At 38.6% G+C, this 27,124-nt stretch overlaps 1 long non-coding RNA gene across 1 annotated transcript; it reads right to left on the minus strand.

The window, feature by feature from the left end:
• Positions 1-8,686: 8,686 nt before the first annotated feature.
• LOC139440127 (uncharacterized) lies at positions 8,687-23,890 on the minus strand. The gene is made up of 2 exons (XR_011650186.1): positions 23,857-23,890; positions 8,687-8,980 (listed from the first exon to the last, which is right to left on the minus strand). It is a non-coding gene; the product is annotated as an uncharacterized lncRNA (long non-coding RNA).
• Between the last annotated feature and the right edge of the window lie 3,234 nt (positions 23,891-27,124).

Here is a 27,124-nt window from a genome sequence, read left to right on the forward strand (position 1 = left end):
ACTCTAGCCTAGCATCCTGAGAGAACTCAGCTCTAACTCTGCACAGAACTAAAGAAGTCATTTCCATTTTCTGCACACTGTGGTATTTTAAAATGTTAACCTTCTTAGTACCTACTTACCAAGAAAAAGTTTCATCCTTGCTTAGATGGCGGACATCCGGTTAAGTCTGAGCAAACCCAGGATCCAATTTCCTAGTAAAATTTACTGCTATGGAGACAGTTCTGATCACCAAATAATGACTCAATGTGTTCAAAGGGCAAGCCTAAACGGAAACAATCCCGATGAAGGCTAGCCATGATTTCCTGATAAAGAAGTTTGTGGACTAGAAAGTGATTGTTTTTCTAGATCTATTTTATGTCTGATTTCTGTGAAAAAGCCTTTTCTCCACCCCTATTGCATTTTTAACATGAGAGCAAAATATGATTGCTCAAATTGTTCATTAGATGTTAAAAAATTTATACCATCTTGAAAGTCCTAAGGTCATGATGAAATGCACTCAAAAAAAACAATCTGCTAGGTGATGGTCAGCATGCCTGGTTCTGACTGCAGTAGATGATATTATTCAATTGGTATTATTTAGGCTTGGGTATTTTAAAAACAAGAAAGATTTGAGAGCTAAATTCCATCTACATAATAAACATCTGTTGAATGAGGATAAAGGATTATAAATGTTTTAAAAAATTATTCTGAATCTGTTCTCATGGTATGTGCAAATTCATTGCCTAGAAGGGTACAAGTTAGCAGCAAATTTATCTTTGAATATCTAAAAAATAAATGAAATTAACCAGGCATAATTGCTTAGTTGGATCATGTTGCTCCCCTGCTTTGAATCTTCCATTTCACGAAAAAAATTAAAACTCCCTCCTATGCCTCTAACATGTTTCTTTATACTTATAAACCTTTCTCCTTAGCTCATTCTACACAAGCAACTCTAGACTTCTTTCAGTTCCTCAACATACTGGCTGGCTTCATGCCTGCTTACAAATTTTCTACCTGCCAATCCTTTTCCTGGAATTCTCCTCCCCAGTTCTTGGGACTTACCCACAAAAGCAGGAACTTTGAAAAGCTGGGACTCAGGAGCCTGAATCCAAGGACACAGTGAATTAGTGGATGTAGATGACTAGACTATAAGTAAGGACTCCAAGCCCCTGGAAACAGATCAATATTAAGATATTAAGATAAATATCGATCATTATTGTTTTGGTTGTTATTGTGACTCTTCTGTTCTCAGCTCAAATTTTACCTTCCCACCCAGAGAGCCCTCCCCTGACCCTTGAATGCAGCATTTTCTTGCCATCCTTCCTTCTCCAACACAGTCCCTCTCTGTCACTCATCCTGTCAGTTTTCTCCCTGCAAATGAGGATTGCCTAATGAGTTGCATTTTATAGTAAAACTGAATTCTGATAGACTACCTTTATTTTTAACAATCAGAAATGCTTTCTCTAATTTTTACAGATTAAAAAAAAAGATTATGCCCACTGCAGTGATAGTCACAAAAAGACAGAAATTATTTTAAAATGAGTGGAATGACAGTGTAAGGTGGCATTATAGCACTGAGGTTAGTTGTGGGAAAGGACCTAGCCAAAGGAAGTCTGTGAGTATATGTAAGTTCTCTTCCTTCTGAGCAAATTAAACTAGTAAAATCTCCTGAAGACAATGATGAGCAAGTTCAAGGGAAGCATTGTCATTCCTATTTTCAAATTAAGATAATTTATATTGTGTAATTTATATTAAATTTGTGTGGGGAGGGAGGCTTGAGAGGAAGAGAATCTAGGAGTGATATTCCTGCCTCCTTTCAGAGGCCATAATTCTTTTCTATCCCTTCTAGAAAATTATAAAATTACTATTTTATGAAAATCATCATCCAATGATATGACATTGTCTGAAAATATAAAACTGCAGTCACCCCTCGGGCTGAAGTGTGGTTTGCTGGCCTGGCGGGGAGCGGTGGCCGTGATAGGCCTATTCCAAACCGCTGCCCCTGTAATAGGGTGGTCGGTCGGGCCCACCACCACCCCTGAAGGAAGCTCGGCATGGGCGCAGAGTGCCCTCGGGTCTCCCCTTCTCGGCAGCCAGGCTTCCGTGGCCACCCCTCCTCCCAGATAGCGCCACACGATGCCTTCTCTCTCCCTGCCCAGGCACAGGGCGGAAAAATCCAGTCTGCCCTTTTCCCTCCCCCCGACAGCAGCAACAGCCAGGCGTGGGCGGGAAACTCAAGTCTGCCCTCCACCCCAGCAACAGCAGCCACCAATCCCTAAACCCTGCCACTTCCCCCAGCAACAGCAACAGCCAATCCCTAATCACCACCCCTCCCCCGTCCAATACCTCCCACTGACCTTTCTCCGGCAACCAATCAGACAAGGGCATGGCTTCAACCAATCAGCCTTCCCCAGCCCCTATAAAACTGTTGCCTCTCCCTCAATAAAGTGGACTTGCGTGTTTACCTCGTCTCCACGGTAGTTCTTCTGCCGTGCGCCCTCCAGTCCTGAGAGCCCAGGACAAGGGCCTGGCCTCCCTTGTCCCCAGTTCGTCGCCTGCTTCTCCAGGCGACCCCCTCGTCGCCGGCTTCTCCGGGCGACCCCGTCAGCCGAACCGCGCAACCCCTGTGAGACCGACCCCTCGTCTGCTGGCGGACCGACCCCTCGTCCCAAGTGGGACCGACCCCTCGTCCCAAGCGGGACCGACCCCTCGTCCCAAGTGGGACCGACCCCTCGTCCGCAGCCAGACCCCACCTCTACCGACCGAGCAAGCCGTCGCATAAAACCATTCGAGAAGATGTAAGAGGGGAAGAGGATTTGGCTCAACTGATAGAGCATCCACCTACCACATATGAGGTCCAGGGTTCAAACCCAGGGCCTCCTGACCCATGTGGTGAGCTGGCCCATGCACAGTGCTGATGTGCACAAGGAGTGCCGTGCTATGCAGGGGCGTCCCCTGTGTAGGGGAGCCCCATGCACAAGGAGTGCGCCCCATAAGGAAAGCCACCCAGCATGAAAAAAGTGCAACTTGCCCAGGAGTGGCACTGCATACACCGAGAGCTGACACATCAAGATGACGCAACAAAAGACATACAGATTCCCGGTGCTGCTGACAAGATTATAAGCAGACACAGAAGAACACACAGCGAATGGACAGAGAGAGCAGACAACTGGGGGTGGGGGGGAAGGCGGGGAACAGGAAAGAAAGAAAGAAAAAGAAAGAAAGAAAAAGAAAGAAAGAAAGAGAAAGAAAGAAAGAAAGAAAGAAAGAAAGAAAGAAAGAAAGAAAGAAAGAAAGAAAGAAAGAAAGAAAGAAAGGAAATTTCAAAAAAAAGATGTGAGATAAAATCTTGCACAATAGATCCAGTGAATCATTTAATATAATATTCATCTCCTAATTTTTGAAAATTGTCCTTCTTGAAGACAAACCAAGAAGACAATGCCCTGTGATGCCCATATGAGAAAAGTGGTATTGTCTGTTTTGCTCTGACTCCCAACCTCATTCTTCCCATCTCTTTCTCAGATGATTTTTTTTTTTTAAGATTTATTTATTTATTTATTTCCTCCCCTCCCCCAGTTGTCTGTTCTCTGTGTCTATTTTGCTGCATCTTGTTTCTTTGTCCGCTTCTGTTGTGTCAGCGGCACGGGAAGTGTGGGCGGCACCATTCCTGGCAGGCTGCACTCTCTTTCGCGCTAGGCGGCTCTCCTTACAGGGCGCACTCCTTGCGTGTGGGGCTCCCCTACATGGGGGACACCCCTGCGTGGCAGGGCACTCCTTGCGCGCATCAGCACTGCGCATGGGCCAGCTCCACACGGGTCAAGGAGGCCCGGGGTTTGAACCACGGACCTCCCATGTGGTAGACAGACGCCCTAACCACAGGGCCAAGTCCGCCGCCTCAGATGATTCTTTTACACCACTACCTCCATCTTCACACAAACAAGAAAGAGAGGAAACACTGCCAAATAAGGATTTGGGTTAGGATATTTTGGAAGAATTGGTTCTGGTCCTCTTCTTCCCACGCATCAGGCTCCAATCTAAGATCACCCTGTTAAAGATGTTGATGCCAGATGCTTTGATTTCCTTGACAAAGATCTCTCTATTAAACACTTTCCAGTAAGTACCACACACCATAACATAGCTTCAGTCATCATAGGCAGCCCAACCTTCCCATTTCACAATTTTTTGTTTTAAATCAAGGAACCTGAAGCCAAGAAGCAGTGAACGATTTATCAAGTCTATTCCAAATCAGTAAAGAAGATGCTGTCAAAACTCATACCCAACAAATTTCTTGACTAATGGATGAAGTGAGAGACAAGTTGCCTTATTTCACTCTTTGAAACAACCAAGCATTTTTTTACTGAAGTGTGCTTGAGCTCCTAGGATAAAGAGCATCCTGACTCTTGCATAACCATCTGGAGTGGGAGAAAGGGAAAGTCATGTCCTGTGAGGGCGGGTGGGAGGCAATTAGGAGGGTGCGGGAAGGGTGGAGTGGGCGGAAGGCTAAACCGTGTAAGGGCACTACATGGGCTGTGAAGAAATAGTGGGTCCTTGGGTCAACTGGTCTGACTCAGCCTCAGGAAATAGATCATTATCATCAACTTTGTCTTTGCAAAGGAAAGGTTGGAACCACAAATGAATCTGTGAGCACTTGTTAGACAAGTGGAATATATCTTCATGTTTATATAGTTATATAGATAAATACATATATATTATTTGCTAAGTACTCACCATATGTTAATACCCTATGCTAAAAACTTTGAATACACTATCTCTTTTACTTCTTACAACAATTCTGGAATGAAGCTATCGCCCTCTTCCTTTTAAGACTGATGAAAATAAGGCTCAGAAAAATTAAGTCACTTACCCAAGATCACATAGTTACTACATGGAGAACACAAGTTGTTAACTTAGATCACCCTGATGCCAAAATCTTAAATATGGATAGCTAAGCCTCTCATGGGGGTGGGGGGGAAGGGGCGTGGATCACTATTTCCACAGGAGAAAATTGTATACCTATGTACAAACCTGGTTTTGCCTCTGCATGTCCCATGAAAGCATAGATTATTGTGCATACCTACATCTTCAAAGCAACCTAGCACAAATCCTGGCATATGTTAAGTGTATTCAATTAATATGTGCTCCATGTTTATATAAATGCTTACATTAGCAATGGACTAATTGTGAAAAGTAATAGTGACAAGAGCTGGTAGCTAAGTGGAAGCAACAGTGAGAGCTCCTGCCCCCACACTCATTCCAATGTCTCCAAAGGATCCTGGTGGTGATTTCTCTCCTAAAATCTGTTCTAAGAGAATAAAATATATCATATATGTAATCTAATTTTTGAGGTGTCTTTGTGAGGATAGCCTATAAAGAACTATGAAATAATTTATGACAGTTATAACTCATACAGCTTTAATAAAGGCAGGTTAAGGGAAATGAATGTATTTGTGTTCAGAACTCTGAATTAATTGTCCATCTCATGAATTAGAGATGCTGGTTGCATTTGGAAGTACATGGTGATGATAGGGTTGGGAGGAGGAGCAGAGGGAGGACATAATAAAATACATACACAATATGGTTCTGTATGATACATCAAAAGTGATGTGATCTCAGAACACAAATAAAGCTCTCTAAATGGATGCCCACAATAGTACAACCCACACCCATTCCCTTCCACGAAAACAGGACAGGACACGCTGAGCCCTGGGGCTCTTTGCAATATACCTTCTCTGACTGCTTCTCCATCTCTGCTCTCAAAACAGCCTCGTACAGCTTCATTTTCTCATGTCCATCCTTGCCTCCCAAATCTGAAGTGTTAAAAAATAAAAGTCCCATAATCCATGTCGCTTGAAAAGCACTGTATTCCACACCTTAACTTATTTAATGTCTTTCATTTTCATTATTATTCTTGTAATTTTGATTTTAAAATTTTTCCAAACAAGCAAAGCCAAATCACAAATTAGGGAATATCTACCTTTTTATGGCCAATTCAGAAGAGAGAAAATCAATATCTCCCAGAGTCCACAGATGGGAAGAGAGACAAAGGATTATTCACTGCCCAGAGACATGGGGAGAATGGAGTGAGAGTATCTCATTCTGGAGGCCAGATCCAATTTGAAGACTTCAAATATAGGTGCATCCTTTCTCTGGCCTAACTTTCAAGTATTTTATCAAGAACATTTATGAGTTTTAACAATTATATTTTTTTGAAAAGAGAAAAAGGGGAAAACCTTATTCCCTCTCTAAAAATGTAGCCCATTAGATTATTTTTAAAATTAATATAGTAATAATTAACCAAGTGTTTAAATTGAGCCAGCTACTTTTCTAAGTGTTCTACATATATAAAAGTACTCAATTATCTCCCCCATAATATTGTGTAGTAGGCATTATTGTTATCAGAATCTGTGGAAACTGGGTCAAAAGAAGGTAAATAACTTTTCTTAGCCTCACAGAGTTATTGAGCAGTAGAGTCATTTTTCCTTGATAAATTTAACTAACCCACTCTTGTACCCTGCTGCCCTTGTGACCCACACCCAATCTATGCAAGAAGACCAAAGAGGTCAAGGAATTCTGCAGATATGCCTTCATTCAGCACTGTGCTGACTTCGGAGATTCAACGATGAATAAGCCATTACCCTTGCTTTCCTAGAGCTTTCAGTCCAAGAAAGTGACAAAGTTATGAGTAATTTAAGAAATTGAAATCTAAGAAGAGAATGGTTGCTTCTGTTTGGGGACATCTTCTTGGGCAAAGTCTCATCTGAATTGGGTACTGACAAGTAATGGTGTCATAGGTAATAGGGAGCACTGTACATACCTCTTAGCCCTCTCATAACTCTTTTAAATTTTCATAAAATAAATGGTTAAGTCCAAAAGAAGAAAGATAATGGGTGAGTGAGAGATGGAAAGAAACTGCAGCGGTGGGAATGACAGAGCAAAGTGAAAAAGACTGAAGCGTACTATCTGCAGCATGGGCATTCCAATGTAGGCTGAACAGTTTTGCTTGGGCACTAAAATCACTAGATACATGTAAGAGCCAGTGTACTGTTTTGACACCCTACCACTGTTTCCCCCAGTGTGCAGAGTCAAGGAACTATCTTTCTTCAACACCTGGTAAAAGACAGGAAGTTTGCTCCCAGGGAGAGCTGAACCTATGAGGCTCTTGACTCGGACCGCAAGTACAGCTGTAGGCAAGGGATAAGACGCCATTTAGAAGATGGGGAGAGTAAATAAAAATCTGCATACTGGATAGTAAGATATCTCGACTCCCTTTTCCAAGTCAGGAGTTATACTCCCTAAGTAGGAAATGGCGAGATTCCTTTCTAGGAAAACAAAATGATCCAGGAGAGACCCACAGATATTGATATTTTGGGATCTCACAAGGGAAGAGATGAAGTACAGCTTAGGGAAGGGCGGCAGCCAGCCAGGGCACACAAAATTTCTAATGAGTTTTTTAGGGTTCCACTCCTAAGTATGCATGAACAGACAAGAATCTCCAAATATTTGAGGAAGTCCTCTAACATGAAAGACAGAGACCAAAGCAAACAACAACAAAAAAAAGTGGCAGGGTAAATTGGACATAGCAGAAACAGGAACCAATGCAGTGAGCAGGAAAGAGCTTCAAGGGGTAAAAAAACAACTTTAATAAATATTTGAGGAAGATGGGAAGAAACTAGATTTGCAAAACAAAACCGAGACTCTAAAATAAACATATTTTAAGCTTGGCTATAGACACAAGACTTTTGTTGTGTCATTTACGTGTTTCAAGTATTCTGTAATAATTTTGGAAGGAAAAAAGATAAAGCTAACGAGACCAAAATTTAAAAATCTTTATTACTAGTAAAAAAAAATACATATTGATATTCATACTCTTCAATGGGATTTATGATAAATTAAGTACAGAGATGAACAGAGCTCAGAATTTATATGAAAATGAGCAATTGAGGAAAAAAAGAAGAGCTTGAAATGAAAATGATACAGAAAAGAGTCCATAGAAGAGTTCTAAGACAAAATCATAAACTCTCTCAGCAAGAAGAACAAGAAAACAAACAACTGGAAAATGGAAAGGAAAGAAATTAAATGAATCCATTAGAATGTGCAACATCTGAATAATTGTAGTTTCAGATAGAATTCAAAGTAGAGCTCCAGATACCATCTCATTTCTCTTCCCTATTTAGCAAAATTCCTTAAACGAGTTCTGTGTACCCACTTTTTCCGATTCCTCCCCTCTCCTTTCTCTTAACCCACCCCAATCTGGTTTTCAGCCTAACTCCACTGTAACTCCTCTTAACAAGATGATCAGTAGAAAGGTCATTTCTCAGTCCTCGTCTTTCTTTGATGCATTTGACAGGGTTGATCACTCCCTTTTCCATGGAAAACTTTCCTTGCTTGCCTTCTGGACCTTCACACATTCCTGCTTTCCCGTTTACCTTTCTGGCCACGCCCTCCCAATCTCTTCAGCTGTTTTTCATTCTCTCTTTAATCTCTGTGGGCAGTACCCCCAGATGCTGCTACGGGATCTCTTTTCTTTGGGATTACACCTACCCCCTTAGGTCCTTTCATTCAGTCCGATGGCTTTATGGACCACCTATATTCCAAAAGCTTCCACATCTATATATCCAGCCTGCATACCTCCCTTCAAAGTGCAGACCTAAATATCACCTGCCAATTTAGATTCGGATGTCAAACAGCCATGTCACACTTCCAGTGCTCAATTCCAAAGTTCCAATTTATTCACCCCTCCCCAAATAAAAATAAAAATAAAAATACCCTGCTCCGCCTATAGTTCTCCTGGTCTCAATATTTGGCAGCTTCTTTTTTAGGCTCCAGCCAAAATCTTGATGTCGCCTTTCCTTCCCTTTTATCTCTCATCCCAGCTGCACAGCTGGGCCAACTCACTTCATGCTCAAAGTTTCTGGTTCTTTCCCAGCACTGTCATGGCAAGGGATTGGTTGTCTCTTGGGAGCAGCAACACAGTCTGGGAGATGGGCAGCACCAGGGAACTCTGAGGAGACAAAAACCCAAAGCTGAAGGTGAATGTATTTTGCAGAAAAAGAGGTCAAGGGAGCTAAATCTTAATTTTCTACAGGAGTATTTTTAAAGGATGTCTCCATTTTTTAAATCAGAAAAATTACATATAAGCTTTTTTATATATGGAATATACGTACAAATTTTCTTATTTTTAGAATTGAGACATCCTCTAAACATATAGAGAGAGAGGGAGAGAGAAAGACCAGAAATATCTAAGGTTGAAACTGGTTGTTTCCGGGGAGTAACACAGGGAACCAAGACGGGTAGAGGAGGGACAGCCTTTTGGTGTGGTTGGCATGATTAAGTTATGTTCATGTATTAAAGTTACAACTAACTCTAAAGTAAAATGAGTGTAAATTTTACAATGAAAAGAGAAAGAGCAATAGCATCCTCAGCCAAGATGGCAGCCTCTAGAAGAGCAGAGTAGATAGAGGTTGAGCAGCCTTTGGACAGGAATGTTTGGATAAGGCTGGGGAACTAGGTAGACGGTGAGATTTAAGCCATCCTAAGGGCTGCAGACTTGATCCTGTAGGACTTGAAGAGTCAGTGATTAGTTTAAGGCAGGAGTGAGATGTCATTGTATTTGAATTTTTGAAAACGCATTCTGGCTGCACAACAGAGACTATGTTAAATGGGGAAAGGGTTGGAGGCCGAGGGCCCTTTTAGGAAGCTGATGCAATTGCCAAAGAGAATGTTAAAGGTCTGAATTAAGCATAGTAGAAACAGAGGAAAGAGGATGGACTGGCCTGTTGTTAGGACCTGCAGATGACTGCATTATAATCCATAAGGGAGTGGTTAAGAATGAGAGGAGCAAAAAGAAGCTGACTTTCCCACCTAGAAATCAAGCACATGGCATTACTCTTGGGAACATGAGCTTAATCTGCCTTTCTATGCAATTTAGTCTGAAACTCCCGGAAAGAGTGTTTATTGCTATGACAATTCTGTCACATGGTCTACCAACGTCAGTCACAGTTATGTCTTGACTATTTTAAGTGAACATTTATGTTGATTTCAACCGTGCCTTTCTAAATTACTAAGTGGGGGTAAACTCCTGAGAAAAGTGACCACTTACAGGAAGAAATACTTTTAAGTGCTAACTCCTTTGTGTGGGACATTTCTTCTCTATGAAAAAAGGCCTTGCTCTCACCCATACTGAGAGTGTTATTTATGATCTACTCATTTCATGCTGGATGTCTTCTATATTCCATGGTTATAGCATCTTCCTATCTCATTCCATTGTGCAGACTGCCAACAAGTTTCTAAAATCCCATTTTAAGTGTGTTTTGCTTTCATGAAAAATCTTCAGGCTCCTTATCTTCCCTGTAGAATAAATAAATATCATATGCTCTATATAGTGTATTTTCTATATCATCACTGCTAATCACCACAAAAATTGAGGGAGGAAGTTCTCATCATTATCATCATTTGATAGATGAAAGGGTCAAAGGAGAAACAGGAATTTCTTTCAAGATTTTCCTACTTCTGTAGGCTCTCCAAAACTAAGGCTTTCTAAAACCCTATTCTTTACAAGGCTTTTCTTCCATTAATCTCTCTTGAAAAGTGGTTCTTAAGTAGAGGGCTCTATGAACCCCACCGGGATCCCTCCTGTTGCCCATGTGCTTAAACTCAAAAAAAAAAGAAAGATTTTGCATTTTCCTTTACATGGTCATTGTTTTGGAGATTAGTTCAAAGTTCTTATCAAATTCGTAAAGTTACCAATGCTCCCCTACCCCAAAAGAAAGTAAAAAATATTCTACAGGAAAACTCTGCTCCAAGGAGATTGGACTACTCTCTCTCCCCACTCTGCTGGCATCTTTTCTTGTCTGATCTTTCCCTTCAGCTTTGGATGACTTCTCTATCCTTAAAAAAGATGACTTTCTCATTAAGACCAGGCTCAGATCTCTCTTCCTCCATAGTCTTTACAGACCACTGTAGGCCACAATGGCCAATTTCTCCTCTGAACTTCTAACAATTATGTCCTATATAACAAATCTAGTGCTTAATGCTAGACTGCCTTGCGACACTTCGTATATTCTTGTGTACCACAATGGTTTCTTACTTGTGTCGTCATTTAGATTTTAAGAATCTAGCATCTTAGATTTTAATAGCATCTTGTCCATGTGTTCCATAGCACATTATGGATGTTCAATAAATACGTGTTGATTTAAGACTAGTACCTTGCAAGCATGATGCAAATGTTGATTAAATGCCTACTATGTGCCACAGCTTATCGTGGCTGTGCAGAGATGGGAGTGCTACCCCACTCATGGGCTGTGGAAAGACCATTACACCTAGGCCTTACACTCAGAATAGGCCTCAGAGAAAGTCGGAATCAAGGGCAGTCATGAAAGAAGGGTTGGATCCCCTGAGATATGTAAGAGGTACAAAGGCAGATCTTGGTGACCCATTGGTTGAGAATGGTAAGGAAAAAGGAGTTAAGACTATCAGAGAGAAGCTGATTGCCCACAAAAAGATCAGGTACAAGGAGGAGTGAGTGCTCGCTTCGGCAGCACATATACTAAAAAAAGGAGGAGGTGATGCATCAGCTTTCCCATTTTGAGATAGAGACAAATCTCAAAAACTTGACCCTGTGTTGGCTCCTGATTTTTCAACAAATATCTGTAAGAGATTTGAGGCACAGAGACACATTGAGACTACTGAATATTTTAAATATATCATACTGGTGAACTGTAAACAAAAAAGGACCTCTGAAAGCTCTGTTTCAACTTCTGTGGTTGTTAGATACCTTCCATGCCAGCTGTAGGGTAAAAGACTACACCATCCTTGCCTCCAAGGTACTTCAAATCAGTAGCTAAAATAAATTTAGATACAGAAACATGGTCCAACAAGATAGTAGCTATCAGAATGCTAGCCAAGAAATAAAGACACTCACTACCTGAGGGTATTTGTTATTCCTTAATTGTTAAAATTCAGTTTTTTAATGAGATTATGAGAACTTTATTGCAAAAACGAACTCAAAAATATCTCGTAATGCTATAGCATGCTCTTTTCCAGATTATATTTGAGGAAGAAATTCATCAGAAACATCTTTGACTACTGATGAGTAAACTCTGTATCAAATAGCTCTAAGATGAAAACAATGCCAAATCAGCAGAGAACACGTTAACTCTGGACAATACATAATACAGGCTATTAACACTCAAGTTCACCAACAATGGTGATATTCAATGAGCTAATTTAAATTATATTTCAGGTTATATGAATTTTTAGAAAGTCCCCTGAAGTAATATTTCTTTGTTTGAGAACCAGGAACATATAATTAGATAGACTAATTTCACTGGAAATGCATATTTCAAATAGTCTTATAAATAAGTTTTTCATTTCTTGTCCCCCATTAAAGTTTTTTTCAGAAACAATTTTAATGTCCAAGTAGACGGTTACCAATAGCTTTTCTTTGAAAAAAATTATTTTTATTCCTCATTTTTTAAAAATATTATTGTGATAGTAATAAATATAGTCAAAAGGCATAGAATATAAAGTCAAATGCATCCTTCTCTCTACTGTCCCACCCAATCATTGCAACTCCCTAGAAGTAACCAAAGTTATTGTGTATTCTTAGATATCTATGCAAATATAAAAACATATGTATATATATTCTTCTTCTACACAGTTGTTTCACTTTGTGCATATTCTTTTAAAATTTTATTTTTTCAATTAGCAATATGTTTTGGTCATCCTTCCTTGTTGGTAGAACTACCTCACTCCCCTTAATTGCTGCATAGTATTCCGTATTTAAATTGCTATGGTTATTTAATCCCCTATTAATGGACATTTAATTTATTTCCAAATTTCTCTATTACAAATAACAAAGCAATGACAATGTATTTTTTATGTATGTATCTTTAAAGGTAAATTCCCAGAAATGGATTTACTATAAAATGCCTACATAAAAATTTTAATGCAATATCGCCCTACAAAATTATTGTGCCAACTTACTTTCTCACTACCAATATATTTGCCCAAATGAAGTGCAAACACTTTTTCACACAGAATTCACTGTCTAAATTCAAACTCCACTTTATTGAACAATTGCAGCTTACTAATGAAAATGTTCAAGCTGCACAAGATACCAGGCAAAAGAATGTCTCAGCTTGTTCCTCCAGGCTTCTCATAAACCTATTATTTAGTCAATCATCATATTCCCTACATTTTTAAGTGAAAATGTTATCTCAGAAAGCAGAAAAGCTTATAAAGAAGGCAAGTAAATCTAAGAGGCCTAGAAAAGCCACCCATCTGAAGAAAAATAGAAATGTGAACACACATATCAAATCAAAAGTTTGGCTATTCATGTGTAAATTACCATATAATTATTTCCCTAAGTGCTGTTTGTTTTAGATAGTTTCAACATATTACTCGAGACAGTACATTATTTTTTAAAAATTAGAGCAATATCTTGGCATAATAAATTAATGGTCACAATCAGCATGGTAAGCCATTGAGAAGCGTGTGAAACAGAAAAAGGCATTGAATATCCTCAAGGAGGTGAGGAAGAAGGGATACGAAATAAAGGCGTGGAATTAGAAAACAAGAAGAGTTGATCGTAAAACGTTAGAGTGACTATAACTAACGCCTCTGATTTAGAAAGGTGAGGTGGCTGAAAGGGGTAGTCTAGGAGTAGTCTCGGAATAGTCAATAGAAAGAAAGCTAGAGGGTAAGTTTGGAATTGTATAACTTAGTGTGCTCAGTGGTGGATGAGCTTTGTAGACAGTAGCACAAATTCAACAATATTCATTTATTCCACAAATGTATCTCACTATTACAAGGTGTTAAGAATATGGTGATACAGGGTAAAATATAATTAATGTAATATGGACTAGAATTAACAGTAATGTTGTTAATAATATGCATTTTTGCATCAGTGTCAACGGAAGTACTATATCAAGGCTAAAGGTCAACAATAAGGGGGTTTCTGGGGGATGGGGTTTTTCTTTCTGGAGTAATGAAAACGTTCTAAAATTGACAGAGGTGATGACAACACAACATTGATGAAACTGAGAGCCACTGAGTGCACACTATGGACGCATTGTACAAGGCATGGGAATGTAAAACAGTGAACCCTGTGGTGGTAAACAGTACTATATGAGAACATTCTTTCATGAATTACAGCAAATATAAAATACTAATACATGCTGTTAATTGTGGGGAAAATAAACCTATATAAACTGCAGACTACAGGTCGTAGAAATCCTTGGAAGCACTTTTATCAATCATAATAAATGTTTCACACCAAAGCAAGATGTTGGTAGAGGGGTGGTGTATGGGAATCCTGTCTGTTATGCTTCCCTGTTTGGTAAACTCACAACTTTTATAATAAATAGTTTTTTAAGTCCACAATAGGTCAAAAGATTTGAGACTTAAGAGAGTGTAACATTGCATAATGTGAAGAGCATGGATGAAGCAGCTCCACTGCTTCTCTGCAGTAGAACACTTCCATTAAAGTGTTTACACTACAGGGAAATTTTTAATTGCAATGAAATGGGCTTTTTAAAAATGAATGTCACAGGCATTTCAAAAGAAGTGAAAAACAGCACAAGGACATAATACATTTAAAGAGGATTTTAGATGAATATTGGAAAGTCGATGTTAAGCTAAAATTTTCAAAACCTGAGACCTTTAGACAAGTGTTGAAAAGTGAATTATATGATATACAAATCATAGTAATAAAGTAAAATAAAGAGAGATAAAGGAAATATTTTAATAATTATATGAGAGGCAAGCTGTCAATGTTGATCAAAGAATATACAAAGGAAAATCTTACGAACAAGGCCATCTCATAATAGACAATACTCTCAGACATTCTTTTAGTAATGTTGTTATGGTAATAATATCTTAGTAGTCTTTTTGCCTTCCAATATCATGTCATTTTTGCAGCCTGTGGGTCAATGTGTCATCTTGACATGTAGTATCTAGTGTAGAAGGCTGACAGAGATAACACAGTAATTAGGGTTCTCCAAAAAACAGAACTGACAGGAGATACATAAATATATGTGTAAATATTAAGAGAGTTGTTATGGGAATTGGCTCAAGCTCCCATGGGCATTGGCAAGTTCAAATTAGAAAGGGCAGGCTTCAAGTTGGAAATTTGATGAAGGTAATTCACAGGAGAAGCTGACTGGCTGAAATAGAGAGAAAAATTTTTCTTTCTAACTACTGAAATCCTCAATTCCTCTTTAAGTCCTCCAGTTTGCATTGGACAAAACTCCTCTCATTCCTGACAATCTCCTTTTTTGATTGTAGATGTAATCAGTCATAGATGAAATCAACTGACTAATGATTTAAAGCCATTTACAAAATATTCTCACATTAACAATCACACCAGTGCTTGTTTGACACTAAAGCAAGGATCTAAACTGGACACTAAAACCTAGCCAAGCTGACACATGAAATTAACCATTACAAATAGCTTTATTGGAAATTTTATGAAAGAGTTTTGGTATCTGCCTTAGTCTGGATTGCATAGAGAACAACGTCCACAGTGCAGGTTAGGTGAGGCAGGATAGAATAGGGACTTAAGGAGGAGGGCCAAAAACTCAATGAGCTACACAAACCCCACCTAATAAGAGATGCTGAGGCAACAGCCTGCTGACTTGCACAAGCAGGTTATCAGGGAACAGCATGCAGCATTCACCCAGCAGCCGTGTTATCAGAAGGCAGCTTGGGGCAGGAGGGTTACCACCACCACTACCCATCCACTGTCATTTCACCTCACACAGCAAACCCCAGCAGAGCTTGTGGACAGCAGCCAGAAGTCAACCACCACCAGAGAGCAACCCCTAAAAATCAAACTACCCAATGAATCTCTCCTACTTTGTCTCAAAGAAGCCAATCAATGCAGACCCTAACCCTCTATGATAGCCCATAAAACCGGGAACCCCAGACCAGGGCTTTGAGCACACCCTGACTCATGTCTGAGTGTGGGCTTTCCCCTTATTAAACTCTTTTTCTAACTTTCTTATAACTGTGGTGCATCTCTGAATTCTTTCATACGATGTGACCAAGGACCTGGAAACCAACTCTGGCAATGTAAGTGTTAATATTCTTTGAGGAGGTGTAATACCAGAGCAGCATGAGTGAAGGAAAAGGGAAGAGGGGAAGTGAAGGATCTGAAACAATATAAGATGATATGATACAAATGTTACTGCTGTAAAATGTGCTGCAAGAAGACACAGGCAATTGTAAGCAGATGCAACCATTGAGTCACATGATACGTCTCTGGAAAGGCTGAGAAACTATGCCTTAGATTAGTCCATTGAAGGAAAGAAAGGAACTGGACCTTACCTTTCTAGTTCCTTCTCATCTCCTTTGGATTTCTGCGTTGTGTCACCTGCCCCCATCACCTGGGAAGATGAGTCCCTAGGGCATGGTGTCCATCAAGAATCCTGAAATTTTACCAAGACATGTGGCTATTGGCCCATGGGATGGAGGTAAGGCCAAGAGAATCTGAGAAGGCATATGAGATGTGTTCCATGCCATACTGAAGAAGAGGCCCTTAGACTCATTAGTCAGGCTCGGAAAAGAGAATCACAATAAATAAGGAGTGGAGTGTACAAGAAGCTAGTTTGGCCACTTGTTGCTGACTTGAAAGAGTTCAAAGAAGTGGTATAAAGCAAAAATCTTAAATTTTAGCTAAGGGAGTTAGATTTAGTGGACAGTAAAATACTGAAAAACTATTAAAATCCACAAGTGAAGGATTTATATCTGAGGAACTCATTCAAGCTAATGTTCATCTTTGATTACTGGTTGGGGAAAGATGAAGAACCATGAAAATTCAATACTAAAACTTTAAATTTTGGATCCTGCAAGCAAAATCCTTGCTCTTGCAAGTGAATATATAGTCATGACATGCAGAAGCATCACTTCCAAAATCACAGTTATAAGTACAGTTGCAGGGTATTAGGACTGTCCATGCCAATAGATGTCTACTTTGAGTTTTATGTTTTATCCCATTGCTTCATCAAAGACTTCAGAAGGTGCTTCACAGTCATCCACTTCCAGAGTCTCAAGTGCCAAGAAGAGAAGCTGGTCCACCCCTTCCTTGAATCTGGATAGATAAACTTCAGGCATTTTTCTGTTCTATTTACCCCCTCTCCAGGGTATTCTCCTTTTACCCTCACTCACCACCAAACTACAATAGGGATCACATTTCCATTTTTCTCCTCCCCGTTCACCAGCAACCTTGCTCAGGCAACTCTTCAACCAGTAAGTAAGCATTTTTAAATGTACTGGCTTATTTTATTAAATATTACTTGAATTGTATAATTTTAACTTATTATTTCATTGTTTCTATACATACAGTACAAGTCCACTACAGAAGGGAACTATAATTTCCATCTGATACTGCACATTACCATTGCATTCTGCATACGAACATATACGCTAATAGATTCACTAAGTATTAAATAAATTTATCATTGTATTTTTAAATGCTTTATATCATGCAAAAAAATCCCTGAGAGATTGTTAGATTGGCATAGTAGTAGACTATTGTAGTAATATTTGGGAATATAGGATGCACTGGGATGATTATTTTTCCCCTTTAAAATGATGAAATATAGGCTCTTGTTAACCAAAACTTATTATGAACACATCAAAAATGGATTTGATTTGGATAATGATGTGTGTGTATGATTCATACATACATGTATGGGTATATGAATACATATACATTTGTGTATGTGTATACAAACATATTTTTTCAGCATCCTGGTGTGGAAAAAATCAAAGCTCTAGAAACAGATTTAGCATTGTATTCCAGCCTCCCCAATCACTGATGCTCACATTCTTAATTGATAAAATAGCTTTTTAATATAGTATTACCTCATTCTCTTTCATAAGGATTAAAAATTATAAAGTATGTAAATGTCCTAGCAAAACATCTTACAGATATTAGATAGTCAATAAACTTTAGTTTCTTCCTTGTATAGGCTTATGACTTTTACTAAATTGTAAATTTCTTGAGGTTATAATCAGGCACATTCATCTTTGTGTTCCCAGCACCTACCACATAATAAGCACCCCGTAAATGTTTGTTGAAAACAATAGAAATATGATGACTGCTATTAAAAACGTAAATACCAGTCACTAAAGGATGTTTGAAAAGGTTTCTGGTTTCTTTCCCATTGCATCTAGAGTCAGTGTAGGTGCCTTATTTTAAGGCTGTAAAGGAACTTTTCATGATGATATCACAAAGAAGAGTTTTCCTTTTCTTAGGCTTTTCAAATTTATTTTCTGCTGACTCAATTTTCCAAGTAAAAGTTATTGCTCTTTGTAGCAGTTTTATTTGAGAATGACAATTTTTATATCCTTTGAGAGACAATTATTTGTTTTGTATTTCTATAAGAAATAGAAAAAAAGAAAGAAAATTTAAATGCAGACTAGATTTTGGAACTAAATAAAAGTTTTCTGATTAGGTCTTTGAATTTCCAGTTCACTTATATGAGTTCTTATTTATCACTCAAAATTTTCTGTTATCTATTTTCATCATTGTAATTTGTTTTTAGCAAATTACACTTTTCATTCTTTTCCTATCCACTCATTTTTGGTGTACCTGGTTTCCCACTGTATGCAGTATTTATCAGGAAAATAGGCATAGGATGCCACTGTTATGTTTCCCAATCTTAGACCTTAATTACATTTATACCCATGCCAGGACAGACTATTACCACAATAAATGTGAAGCAGCTGATCATTGTAGCTTTGAATTGGCCATTTTGCAATCAACTGGAACTTCCTTCTCCCTAATTTTAATTCCATTTGAGAATTACCCATGATAATTTGATCCAGGTCTCTTCACAAAGTAACATTATCTTAGAGTTTACAATTTCATTAACTTCATGTAATTAGAAAAGGGAGTATTTCAAACTTCCCACTTGATTACTTAGAGCTATGATGGTTTTCTTTGCATGGTTAAGCTTGTCTTACTTTTATTTAACATTGTAAATTCAGTGTGACCAATGGAACTTTATGCAATACCTTCACAAAGAAAACACCATGAAGAATTCTTATTTAAATCATTCTCTTCAGCAGATTGGGAGAATATTAATTTATAAAACGAAAGCTTCTAAGTAACTGAGAGATTATTTTGAATATATTCAAAGAAACAGATGAGTTAATTAAGAATCATTTGAAAAGCTACATGATACTGAGTTATCTGATTGACTAAACCTTAACGGCTTACTCTCTTATAATCAAAGAATGAAAAAATATTAAAATTAAATCTGGTGATAGCTTTTAAAATCCAAGCTAGAGCTCAGAGTAATGAAAAGTTTGAAATCTTCCCTTTTCTAAACACCAGAGGTATAAAAAAATTACAAACTCCATGATACTGTAGCTTTGTGAATAAACATGGGTTATCAAATGGAATTGAAATTAGGTAAAACACGAGAAACATTCTTGATAAATCATCATGCATTGTAGCACATCTAAAAGCTATCATACAGGGAAACAGATGTGGCTCAAGCAATTGGGCTCCCGTCTACCATATAGGAGGTCCAGGGTTTGATTCCCAGGGCCTCCTGGTGAAGGCAAGCTGGCCTGTGCAGGGAGCTGGCCTGCACGGTAAGTTGGCCTGAGTGGTGAGCTGGTCCATGTGGAGTGCTGGCCCATGCTGGAGAGCTGGTGCAGCAAGCTAATGTAACGAAAAGAGACACAGAAGAGAGACAATAAGAGATTCAGCAGAACAAGGAGCTGAGTGCGCAAGAGATTCAACACCTCTTTCCCACTCTGGCAGGTCCCAGGATTGGTTCCTGGTGTGCCTAAAGAGAAGACAAGCAGACACAAAAGCACACACAGCAAATGGACACAGAAAGCAGACAGCGAGCCCAAAAACAATGGGGGTGGGGTGGGGATGAGAAATAAATAAATAAATCTTTAAAAAAATAAAATAAGATAAAAGCTATCATACATAATTTTAAAAGTGATATTGATTTCATCATCATGGTGACAAAAAATTTTAAGACATGGCATTAATCATTGGGTAGGTATTTAGAACTCTTTCAGAGGTCTAAACAAAAGAAACACAATTTTAAAATTCTGTTTTAAATACTTTTTGAAAATTATAGATAAAAATAAAAGTTATTTTCTAAAATTTTAAAGTATAATGCTCATAGATACTGAAAACTTCAAATAAAGTACATACATAAGCATGATGAAAACAAAATCCTGTTTTTATTGCTACTAGAATGCTAAAGTTTCTTGGCTTTAGGTGCAAAATTTAATATTTTTAAAAATAGCAGTTAATTTTCACTTTCCTCTGTAACTCACAAAGAAAGTCACTTTTGGGGGACAGAAAACAGAGCTATGAATTAAAGATCAGAATCTCAGTTCTGTATTACTACCTCCCAGAGGTGGGTGTCAGGAAGTGGTTGTCAAGCAGCTCATATTACCACTGTGGACAATTTCTCTATTCTATGGTCTGACTTTTTATATGCATTATTGAGCAATGGATAAGGATGGAAGGGAGGGAAGAAAATAGTAATAGATGTGGCACTCCGAAAGTTCTGCTTGTTTATCTGGTATTGAGGAACTCTGTTGGGGTCACTGGGTAGAAGAAGACAAACCTCAGGTATCAAAACTATTATCCCAGAGCTGGGTGAAAATACAATACAAAACGTTGAAGACAGGAGATGCGAGGGGTTTGCTTTTGGCTATTGCACTTTCCATAGTGCTTTAGACGACAGCAACGGAATTAACTATAAAAGCCTCCTCATTTCTTAAAATCCTATCTTGCTCCAGAATCTGACTCCAACAACTGGATACTAAATATTAGGAAGAAAAGAATTAGAGCATAATTATCAGGTGAAGTTCAACACAAAATATTGAAATAATTGTCTCTAACTTACTTATATGGAGCTACTTTAGGAAAGCAAGTCCATTGCCCATTGCCTCAGTATCTCCACATATAAGAATAAAATTAAAAATATATCCACTAATACCTAATGGCATTTCATTTCATTTTTGCACCATTCCTATGTGTTAGTGTGAAAAACTTAAGGCATAACGACTTCAAAACAATTGAACTGACTAGAAGACTAAATAACTAAAATAAAGACTTTTGTGTGGTGGCTTCTCAGATTGCGAAGACAACAATGTCATGTATAGCTCTCTCTTTAAAATTTTGTCCCAGGCTACTGCCTGAGTCACAAGTGAAAAACACCAGTATGGTACTTGGACCGGCTTTGAGGCAACCTCTTTGGAACAGGATGTGCTTCTTCCTTGAGGTGACAGGTTACGTAGAGAAGTTTTTTCACCCCTATTGAAAACATCTCATTTGCTGCCAAACTATATGTAAGGCAAAGAAGTGAGGTCTGCCCTCAAAGGCTCCTTGGAGACTGAAACCAGAGAATTGCCGGACATACACGCAGTATGAAAAGTCTAAATTAAACAATGGCTTTACAAGAGCACCTTCCCATGTGACTTTGAATCAGAGTAAAGGGAAGTTCACAAAAATCAAAGCAGTAAAAGGGCTCTTTATTTGGAAAGTACTCATTAACTGAGCAAAGCCAAGCTTTAAAAATTAGATCTGTGAGGAAAATCCTCCTGGCAATGAAACCAGGAATTTACTTTCTACTGGCTCATAAAATAAATAATATTATCCACTTACAGATCTGTATTGCTTTTCAGTTTACAAAACACTTTCCCATACATTATTTTATTTTTTCTTCATGACATTCTTGTGAAGTATTAAAGCACAATTATTCCTTGTCATGGGTTAGGAAATTGAGGCTCAGCAAGCAGACAGGATTTCCTCAAGGTCACATAGTTATTAAGAAGCAGAGCACAGTCTAAAATTTTGGTCTCCAGACTCTTAGTTAGGAGTTCTTTTCTCAGTTGCATCTCTAAAGTTCATCAGAAACTATCTAGATTATTATATCTAGCTATATGTTAATTGGGGAAATTCTGAAAGACCCCAAGCTGCCCAAGGGCATGAGAAAAAAATAGAACAGACTTCGAATAAAGCAGCCTTTCAACCTGTTTTCTGTTGTAAGAATCCAAGGTATATCTTACGGACAGGCAAAACTAAAATGAACCTTATTTTTTGAGTTTCATAATACTATCAAAGATTAAAATCACTGCATATTTTGCATGCTCTGTCACTGAAGAGAGAGAAAACTTTCCTGACCAATTTATAAACTTGAAATGAGGTTTCTAATGTTCTCTCAACTGAATTAAATACTATGATTTGGGGAAGGGGACTTGGCCCAATGGATAGGGCATCCGCCAACCACATGGGAGGTCCGCGGTTCAAACCTCGGGCCTCCTTGACCCGTGTGGAGCTGGCCCATGCTCGGTGTTGATGCAGGCAAGGAGTGCCGTGCCAGGCAGGGGCAGCCCTGCGCAAGGAGTGCACCCTGTAAGGAGAGCTGCCCAGCGCAAAAGAAAGTGCAGCCTGCCCAAGAATGGCGCCGCCCACACGGAGAGCTGACACAACAAGATGGCGCAACAAAAAGAAACACAGATTCCCGGTGCTGCTGATAAGGATAGAAGCAGTCACAGAAGAACACACAGTGAATGGACACAGAGAACAGACAATGGGGGGGGGGGGGACAGGGAGAGAAAAAATAGTAATTAAAAAAATTTTTTAAATACTGTGATTCAACATGGTTGGAAATACTTGAAACTTACTTTCAGTACCTGGGGTACCTCTTCTTCTTTTTAACAATATAGCGTGGGTAAAGCAGAGAGCTACAATAGAAGCACAATGGTTTGTCAGGCAGAGAGACTGGTTGTGGCAGAGTGACCTGAGCAGTTTATCTAATTACTTATGGGAGCAAAATTTTTATTACTTTGTTCCCACTCCAACACAGTCAAGTAGGAAATATTAGGCATTGAAAAAGAAAGAAGCAGTACTCTTAATTAAGGAAGGGTACAAAATAGTGAAGACCACTGGAGCCTGGAAGTCCTAAGCCACCACAGTTGCTCAGAATCTGTGGGTAAGCCCTTTCAAAACACTTGAGAACAGTGTCTAAGATGCTATGGGAGAATGTCATACTTACACTGCCAATTGTTGCCTGCTGGCCATGACACATTCTCAGAGAATCCCTCCTGTTCATATCAAATGATACCCACCACCTAATCTGAGGAGTAAGCAACTGCCCTGAGGAGAATCCACCTGTATTATTCCACTGAGCAAATCAGATTCCCTGACCTGAGGATGTAGAATTTAGGCTTAGTAGTCACCAAAGTGAGATCAAAGTTGGTTGGGGTGAGTGAAGGGGACATTGAAAGATAAAGAATCCAAGTCAGGGCTGGATCTATTCAAGAAAAAGCAATGTCCAAGCAGACATTGAGGAACAGAGCATCCACAAGGTGGCTGGCAAATGTGAAAATCAGAACTGAGCAGTTCAGCTGAGGAAAGCAAGTCAAGAGTCAAGTAAAAAGACAGAGTAGGCTCAACTTTTGATTTTGCAATCCCATGACCTTGTGTGGTGTGGTTGTACTTCTTTTCCTGCTTCCAAACATCTCTGAGATACCCTGATATCCTGTCAACAAACTCTTTTTTCTAGAAACAGTCTGAATGACTTTCGGTCCCTTGAGACCAAAAAGTCTTTAAGATGATGAATACAAAGGAAAAAAGGAGGTGGAAGATTAATTAGATGAATACAAACCCATATGAAAACACCAGTGGAGCAGTGGTTGAGTTTCTGCTTGGCATATACAAGGTCAGGTTCAATCCCCCAGTACCTCCTTTAAAAAAAAAGAAGAAAAAGAAAAGACCAAAGAACAATCTAAAAGCCACCTTGGCAATGGCTGGGAAAATTACAGAATGGGCATAGAATCAGAACCAGTAAACTAAATCAAGTTTGGAAAGAAGGGAGATATGATGCTCACAGTAAGAAAGGTGTTTTCTCTTGAAAATATCTGCAAAGAGAAAATAAAATGCAAACCACTGAAGATAAAATGGTCTTATCTTTCAAAGAAATTAAAGTTTTAAAAAATCAACTTCATTTTTTCATACTAATTTTTATTACTGAAAAATAACTATTTTTATATCTGCTTCAGAACCTGTTTTCATTTTTATTAGATATTTTAGGTTTACAGAAAAATCATGCAGAAAAAACAGAGTTCCCATATATCACCCCCATACACACAGTTTTCCGTATTATTAACAGTTTGCATTAGTAACCTTTGTTACAATTAATGAAACAATATTATTATAATTGTTCCATTAACTATAGTCCATAGCTTACATTAGGGGTCACTGTTTATGTTGTTACAGTGCTATAGCTTTGTTTACTTTTAAATTTTTATTCTAGTAACATATATACAACCCTAAATTTCTCTTTGTAACCACATTCAAATATATGATTCAGTGATGTTAATTGCATTCACAATGTTGCACTACCATCACCACCATCTATTACCAAAACTTACCATCACCCCAAACAGAAACTCTGTACCAATGAAGTATTAACTCAACATTCCCTGTCCCCACCCCAGTCCCTGGTAACCTGTATACTAGCTTCTGACTTTATGAACTTGCTTATTCTAATTATTTCGTGTAAGTAAGATCATACAGTATTTGTCTTTTTGTGTGTGGCTTATTTCACAAGACAATCTCTTCAAGTTTCATCCATGTAGTAGCCTATATCAGAACTTCATTCCTTTTCATGGCTGAATAATATTCCATTGTATGTATATACCACATTTTGTTTATCCAATTTAAAATTAATTTTATTTTGAACACAGGATCCTCTAACCTAATGAAGATCTTTAAATAATTATATTGCTTTGAAACTCACATTTGAAATTCACTTCAATAGCAATTGTTTATTAGTTTCGCTGTTTTAAAGTCCTAAATATCTTTAGTAACTGGTCAACTACTACTTGTAAATGAATCAAATGTTTTTATCAAGTTCTGCTCATGTGACTTCACATAGTTCATGGCTTAATGCTGATAGGGAAGATCTTATCTTGTAATCAGTTTTAATGCTATTGCTAATAGCATTAAATATTAATATTATCATCAGTTAATATTAATATTAATATTATTAGTCATCAGTCTTCACATTTTTAAGTGTTAAAACCCCTTAACATTAAAATACATATACATATATTACTTCATTTAAATTTTAGTGTTATTTTTTAGCTTCAAAGAAAATTATAAGTTCCTCATTTAGGAGTCTTTCACAGTGGATTAGTCTTTGAACTCTAACCATGTCTGACACAAATTTTATATGTCACCATATAACAGAGATGTGTCAGATTCATCAGTTATTAATGACAGAAGATGAATGAGAACAGCTATTTCATGGTAGGGTTTTTCCCTTTAGGGTCACTGGAAAAACTCATAAAAGCATAGCAAAGCCCCATTACAACTGTGAGATCTTGCTCTCGCTTTTCAGGAAAAAGTTCAAACTTATTAACTAAAGACTTGAGGCCACTCATTTGTTTCACAAACACTGCCTGAGCTCCTATTAGGTTCCAAGCCCTGAGTGCACCTTGCTAAATGAAAAAAGCCCCTCTTTATAGCATGCACAATATATGGAGGTATGGGATCTCTTACAATTGCTTCCAAAGGCCATTCATGCCCCATCCATGCTTCCAATGGGCTGTCACTCCTCCCCACACACAGACCACACGCATGCATGCACAAGGACACACACATACACACCAGCACAACTTCCTCGTCTAGCTATTGCTTATTCCTCAAAGCTCATTACAAATGTTACCTACATTAGAAAATTCCTTCCTAACACTCTTGCCTCTGATTTAAATATCCAGCCCCTGTGCATCCATGCATCCTGTTCATGCATTTATCATGACGTCTAATTTACTATCATTGCTGACGTGTTGCAAGTCTCCTAAATCCGAATGATGGCAGGGACCTGGGCCTGGCCTACTTGACACCCCATAGGTGCTCTATTAATGTTTCTTAAGTGAATGAAGAAATGAACTATTGAGAAGCAGTGGTGGCAGTAAACAATTGTGGGCATTGAAAACTGTGGTTTTAGCCAAAATCAAAATGATTTTGCTTTGTGAATAAGAAGAAAAGATCATTTATCCCGCATTGTCTAAAAAGCTTGGGAACCAATTCTATTAATATTTAGTACCTGAGTATCTTTGGAATGTTACAGGCTGCTCTTTACTAACTCAGCACTTAGAGTCAATGGAAGTCTGGAAATACAACACTGATTGGCCTAACACACACGGCAAGCACACATGCACAGAAACACACACATGAAGTATACAAGTCTTCTTCTTAGGTGAATATATTGGATGCATCTGCTCACTATTTTGACCACAACACACAAAGGTGTTACACAACAGATGATCTACTGGAGAAACACACACACACACAAAAGGAATCTTTTAATTTCAGGGGGAAAAATCCATTTAAGTATTCCCACAAGTGTGAAATTTTAGCAGATGGTGCTAGATAACTTATCATATCTCTGGGACCTGGCTTATGTGGGCCACAGCTGAACAACCCAGCCTCCTGATCTAAATTCAATCCAGAGATATATTTGGTATTTCTATGACATTGAGTGAAAGGCTTTAATTCATGCTCAAGTTGCTGTTACACAAGTGCACTAAAGAATATGGTAGCATTCTGTCACTGTCATTATAAAGACACCAGTTAAGCAACTGGGAAGAAGAAAGCCCTGCTTCTCCATCTTCATGCGTTCTTTGCAAACTACAAGTTCTTTGGATTTGGATCTTGGGTCATAAGCACAAAAGGGACAGAAGAGAGTGGGAAGGTTTCTCTGTACAATTGAAAATCAGCAGGGAAAAGTTCAAAGATTACAAAGCCCCCTGTAGAGCTTGGTGCTGGGGAAAGAGGATGACTCTCTGAAAGAGGCTTCTCAATCTTTGTGGCAAGGGACGAGGACATGAGGAGGACACAGCTCCTGTCACATGCTACTCACCAAGTTAGTTCAACAACTCCCAACCAAACTGGTCCACATCCTGATCATGGACAAGTCCACTGATTATGCACTTTGATGTCGGGACAATACCAAATTGATATAAAAGTTTCTGAATGCTGAATCTGAATTTAGGTACTTAATTTATTGCAGGCAGCTGACAAAGAGCCTCAGGACCAGACTGCCTACCTGCAGATCACACTTTTAGTAGCACTGATATGAAATTCCTGGAG

This window comes from Dasypus novemcinctus, chromosome 12 (genome assembly GCF_030445035.2).
Source record: "Dasypus novemcinctus isolate mDasNov1 chromosome 12, mDasNov1.1.hap2, whole genome shotgun sequence".
NCBI lineage: Eukaryota > Metazoa > Chordata > Mammalia > Cingulata > Dasypodidae > Dasypus > Dasypus novemcinctus.